Raw genomic sequence first — 6,299 nt, 5'->3', positions numbered from 1 at the left:
AAATAATATAAATATAAGTATTTTGGGTTTTGCAGCTCATACTTTTCTTTCGCAACTATCTAACCTCTGTTGTTACAGCATAAAAGGAACCATAAATAATATGCAATAAGAAGGGATGTGGCTGTTTCAATAAAACTTTACTTATGAGCTTATGAGATTCCTATAATTTTCACATGCCACACGATGTTTTCTTGTTGTTCTTTTTCAACCATTTAAAACTATATAAACCATTCGTATCCCACAGTCATAAAAAAAGTAGGTGGCAGAATTTGACCCACAGACCATAATTTGCTGGCCCCATATCTAGAACAATCCTCTGCCTTAAAACAAAAAAAAAAAGTAAAACTTTTTCTTGAAGTATAGGGAAGCATACACAACTTTCAGTGGAGAGCTCGATAATTTTTCACAAAGTGAACACGTTCATGTAACACAACTCAGAATGAGAAATAATTGCGATTTTATTTTTAAAAACACTTCTCGGTGTCACATGTGTTGACCCACAGATGGTTAGCACCAAGTCTAGGTGTGAATCTATAGAATACTTCTAGAAATGGAAATGGAAATCCTTCTAGAAATCGAAGTCTTTACCCTCTGTTTACACAGCAAGGAGATCTTTTTGATCCAAACGTCTTCTGTGTTGATCATCAGCCTGCCTGTTGGGCCAGCCCAGCTAATGCTCCCATTTGGAGCCATTTCCGAGAGGCTGACAGTGCGTGTAGTTTCCATTAACTTGCTTTGCCCCCTCTTATCTTGCTCTCTTCTGGCAATATGCATCACCTCAGGTGGTGCCCAGGCGGGAAGGTGCTATTTTAGAAATGAGCTCAACAAAAGGTAGACATCAGCATGGCCCGCAGTCTGTCAGGTTTGGGCTAAGTGAAGTTCACCTTTATCAGCAGATCTGCTCTTAAGATTTGGAATCATGACAGTCTGGTTAGAGGAAAGCCATCATGCCTGCCAGGTAACGGGCTGGTGGAACTCCTTAGTGCAGTTATTATATCTTGTTTGCTGTATTCTATTTACCCTGGGGGGCAAAATCTCCTGGCTTTGTAAAAACAGAACTTGGAAAGGCTCTTGTAGACATGGGAATGGTCACGAGTGACTCACGGGATCACCTCCTGAAACACAAGTCAGCTGCCTCACAAGTTCCCTCTGGTGGGTTCCAGCTTTCCTGTTTACTCCAGGCACCTTAAGTCTGTTTATGGTATTTCTAGGGATTATTCTGAGTACGAAGTGGGCACTAATGCATTTTCTCAAGACTTGGAGCCAGCATCAAGTCTCAGTTTCTCCAAAGGTGGCAGAATAGCTTGGATGGCTGTTTAGGACATATATCTTCATTTGGGGGATGTGCAAATAAATAAACAATGGTCCAGCCTTGAGCCTCAGCACGTGGGCTCAGTTACTCATTTTTACAGGGGAGAATTTGTTTGCCGAAGCTCAGTCCCAGGGCAATGTCCACTGCAGACCTTTAATATTCTCCCAGGGAATCTCACCCTCACATTCCAAACTAAAGACTACATTCAAAGAGAGGTCAACATCAACACTGAAGAACCGAACAAACGAGGGGGCCAGTTTCACTCCTGGGGTTCTCAAGCCCCTTCCTTTTTTTCTACTCTCAGATCTGATTTTATGTTAAACTCCAGCACTACCCTCCCTCCCCCTCCCCGAGCTATTTTCACTTGGCTGAAGGCATTCAATTATTAGCTCTTCAACTGTATTAAAAAATGTTTTCCCTGATATTCACATGCCAAATAATAACAGTGAACTAAATCGCATGGTGGAGAGCCCCTAGTAGAGAAAAGAAACCAATCAGGCATTATGGAATAGGGACTTCCAGGTTAGGAAGGAAAAAAGATGTGATGGACTCTGACGGCTTTTCTTTTTAAGTTTATTTATGAAGATGCGCTTGAAGAGATGATGGGCTTTCTCTTTTTTATTTACAGTAGGACAAGGTTGTTGACTGTTAAGCAAATCCCGTTCTCTGGCTTTCCCATTTAGCTTGTGCTTGCAGCTCACAGCATCATAAATAACCAATGAAGAAAAATACTGCCTAAACATTAAGAGAGATTTCCATAAATGTTCACATTAAAAATGCATGATTGATACGAAGACTTAATTTTAGCCATCGTGTAATTGCCGTGTTTTACCGCAGTCATATTTTTCTTTGCATTGTCTGTCTTCGCTATTTAACTTTGAAGCCCGCTAAAGATGAAACATGGGCATTTATGCAGCAGGCGCTTATGACTTTAGTGGTTTGGTTGCTGACCTAGCATTTCCGGCTCTGTAGCACCAGCCATTGTGCAATGAGCTTTAACTAGTCAAACCATCTCAAATCAGAGCTGGTGGAGAGAAATCGGAGCACTAGATGTCAGTGAGGGCATGTCGATTGGCTACATTATTTCTATGGTCTGTAAATGTGGTGAAATAACATACACAGAATCGCTCCCTCTACTCCAGCTATGTGACTTCTAGAGTTCTGCAAAGTTGTGTCAGATCCACTCACTGAGATTAATAAGCTTCCTGAGTGAGAGCTGAGTAACGTAGATGTAATGTTCTTACAGTGACTTTCTTTTCATCACAACCAAACTCGAGCCTTAGCATGAGAGAAAGACCCAGAACAGGCTCTTAATGACTATTATTGTTGTTGTTCTTCACGCAAGCTGGGGAGCTTCTGATTAATTATTATTCTTTGTCAGAACATGTTAGCAAATATTCTGAAATGCAGTTTGTAAAATGGTTGATGTTGGGAGCATAAGCAATAGTAGCCTTTTTTTTCTTTTTCTTTTTAAGTTCTCGGCTACTAAACTTTTGATGAGGCGGTCAGGCTGCTGTGGTTTTTGCGGGAAATATCATGCTGGCTTTGGGAGGATTGTGAGGCTCAAGTCAGGAAGCATCTAGAATCTTGGGGTTCAGAGCTCTTTGGCTGTCTGGGAAGACAGGCTGCAAAATGTCCTTTATTTCCACTGGGGTGGGGCTGCTCCAAGACTTCTTTTCTTTGCCTTCCAGTCCCAAACATAAAGAGTGCGGAGATATTTCAAGCCAAACAGATGAAAGTAGTGAAGCAAATATGGCCATGATAGGCTAAGGATGGAGAAAGACCCTACGGATTAGACAGGAAGCAACCAGTGCCGTGTCTCAGAGGAGGAAAGATCTACAAGCATCTAGATCGGGACCAGAATTCTAAGAGAAATTCTGATGATTTTATGAATACAGTTCTGCTTCCCAAGTATATTCCAAAGTTGTTAAGAATTAAGGCCCTTGGCTTCTCTATGTCTTCCACATAGAACTCCCAGCAAGGAAACTTCCACATAGGTTCAATACATGTCTACTGAGACTCATATCGTGCTTTAAAAAATTCTTATTATATTTTACTTCTGTGTATATTTTGAGGATTACTACGATGGTGAACTTTAAAGTACAGCTAATTCACATTCCTTTCTGTAAAGCATACACATGAACTAAGTGCGGAAAGTCCAGAAATAGCCTAACCTTGTTTCTAGCCTTAGATTCAAGAGCCTGTCTAATCTGTGAGGTATTTGGAGAAGCAACACTGCCACCTTCTGGTAGATACATGTCACCTTTCTTCCAGCCCTTCAATGGCACTCCTGCCCATCCATACCTGGTGTGTTGATCAATACAGATCTGATTTGAAGTTTTGCAGCCTTTAAATCAAATCTAAATAATATCTTAGTTAAGATGGCTAAAGATAAAGGCCTCTAATTCCCTTTACTTGTTCTCTTTTTGGAGAGGGCTATGATTTGATATTAAAGAAAATCTTACCCCAAGCCCACTATGATATTAGCTTTAAGAACTACTACTTTACTGGAGATATTCTAATAGACATTTACCATGACCAAGAATGTTCTGGAATTAGGGTTGGGGATGAAAGAGTGGATGCAGGAAGAGTATGGTAAAAATTCACAGACAAGTTGTATCAGTCGTGGAAAAAAATGGATGAGCAAGCTGGCCAGACAGCCTGCCTAAGAGGACAGGTAAACAGGATTTTCCACAGTGTGTTTTCAGACTTGTAGCTCATCTTACTTGCAGTTAAATGTTTCCATTTACAGTTGCTGAGTAGTTTTCTGGAAACTCATGTGGACTCGTGGTTTTCCTAGAGCTGGGGCATATAGTATGTGTCAATAAGAATTGATTGCATGAATGAATGCATGTGAAAATGTCTTTGCTTTTATAACCCATTTCTGAAATACTCTGAGGGACTGGTGCTGAAGAGTAGATTGTGAATTTTCCTGATTTTTCTTACCTATTCCCCAGGCCAAACAGTGCTCACGGACCAATCCGATTCTTTTTTCTTCCACTTGATCCATGTAAGGAAACACTGAAGACACTGAAATAGCAAACAAGATCAGTATCTTTTCAAGGGAATGCTATAATGACTGGGGAATTATCCGCCTACAGTAATATGCACCTTTGTCTTTGACTAGGCTATCTTGTAATTCTGGAGGGAGAAAGGCAGCTTGTAGATAACAGAGAGCAATGCAAATATGTCAAGAGACATACAGATAAATTCTGTCCAGTGGAGGGTTGACTTTCTTCCCACTTCCCTCTCCAGAAGCACCAGTTTTGTTTCCATTTGCAAATTCATTTCAGTGTTCCTGATTTATCAACGTCTCTGCTTTTTGGCTTCTCCTCTGAACTACTTGTTAATAAAGCCTTATTCTCTTGACCACCAAGCCATGTGTTATGTCCATTTAACTGGGTTTCCTGTTGAGTTATTTGAGGTCCTCATTTTACTAATTTCCTCATTTAGTTAATGAGTTAAATGGAAAGTTTGTTACCTGTTTGCTTTATATCTATATTAGAGTTATGACTGTACTTTGTTTTTTAAGTTTCTTTAATATTCGACATTAAAACAGAAGTCTGGGACCTCTTTCCATTTTGTTTCTATGGGAACTGCATCACGGGTATTCTGAAATTCAGTTCCCTTGCCCTCTTGGGAGCAGAGGGTGCTGCTGAGACTAACCGAGACCATCTGGTGACAAAATGCAGGAGACTGTCCATCTCCCAGGGTGATGCTCCCTACCCCCGGCTGGGTGACTCTATAATCATCCTAGTGATCCTGCCTCCGTGTAAAATTATTTGTGGAATTCCTTTGCTGGAAGTTTCTTCAGAGCCTGCTGCATATTCTTTGGACTGTCTTGGGTTTGCAACATTGGTGAATTTCACCTGACACCTGGTTTTGGTATTGGTCAGATCTGCTTCAAATTCTAGCTTTCCCATGCACTGGCTGTGGGCTTTCATGCAAGTTACTGGCTGTTTCTGGTTTACTCAACTGTAAAGTAAGGCTGCGGTAAAGAGTGGTTGAAATAATGCATATGTGTCTGACACAGAAGCGCTTCCTAAATCTTACCTATTACTGCCATGCAGAGAGAAAAACATAGCTGGGAACTGGAGGGTCTCCTTTCTTCTTTGACGTTGCTGAATTGCAGCTATGCAGGGACACTATGGGAGTGAAGTTTGAAGGTCATGGTTAGTTTCAGACAGGATTGTATCCATATAACCTTCACAGAGCCAGAGGGATCTAAGGGGCTGGGTGGACTGGGTCAGGCAATTTCGTGAAGCAAGTAGACCAGCCCGTAACCTTTTAATTGCTTGATTGTGGGGAAGTCCAGGGAGTCCCGGAGGAGGCCCCAGAGGTCAAAATGTGGTGAGAAGCATGCAGTAGACAAGGGCAGTGGGTGCAGACCGACCACTATAAAAACATTTCAATATTTAATAACTGGTGTGGCTCTGCTGAGTTAAAATCAGCCCTGGGAAAGGGTGGGCGAGCTGAATTGGGGTGGGAAGGAAACCTTCCCAGACTCACCCCAGGCATACTCTGTAGGAATGGCCAAAGGCAGCCAGATGACCGAGTAAAGTACTCCTTTACCTTCCTCCTGATAGATTTTATGTGTGCGACGAACAGCTGGTAGGGAGAAGTTCTTTAGTAATAGGCTGGCTTTACCACGCTGCCCTTCTAATACAAGTTTCATGGGCTGGGAGATATTACTACTAAACCAGGATGTAATTAAATAGAGCCTTCTTAAATATCACGGCAGCACAGTACCCTTTAGAGACTCCTCAAAGGTGGCAGTGATACAAACCACATCTACTCACTCCCTTCCCCAATAATTTCCACACAATAGGAAGGGCTGACTCTGAAATTTACATCTCAGGCACAGAAAAAGGAATTCTTACACCAGTGAACCACCAGAGCTGAATTTTAAATTCAAAAGCTGTAGAGTGCCTGGGGGCCATAGCTGACTCTTGATCTCAGCTGAGGTCATGATCTCAAGGTTTGTGGG

The 6,299-nt window shown here is 41.7% G+C and overlaps 1 long non-coding RNA gene across 1 annotated transcript; it reads right to left on the bottom strand.

Moving 5' to 3' along the window:
- Nucleotides 1-1,671: 1,671 nt before the first annotated feature.
- On the bottom strand, nucleotides 1,672-5,966 carry LOC125168992 (uncharacterized). Its single transcript, XR_007153383.1, has 4 exons — nucleotides 5,822-5,966; nucleotides 5,366-5,457; nucleotides 4,259-4,342; nucleotides 1,672-3,078 (listed from the first exon to the last, which is right to left on the bottom strand). It is a non-coding gene; the product is annotated as an uncharacterized LOC125168992 (long non-coding RNA).
- Nucleotides 5,967-6,299: the final 333 nt, after the last annotated feature.

Source organism: Prionailurus viverrinus, chromosome B3, assembly GCF_022837055.1.
Source record: "Prionailurus viverrinus isolate Anna chromosome B3, UM_Priviv_1.0, whole genome shotgun sequence".
Lineage (NCBI taxonomy): Eukaryota > Metazoa > Chordata > Mammalia > Carnivora > Felidae > Prionailurus > Prionailurus viverrinus.
This window is presented reverse-complemented; position numbering and strand designations above follow the sequence as displayed.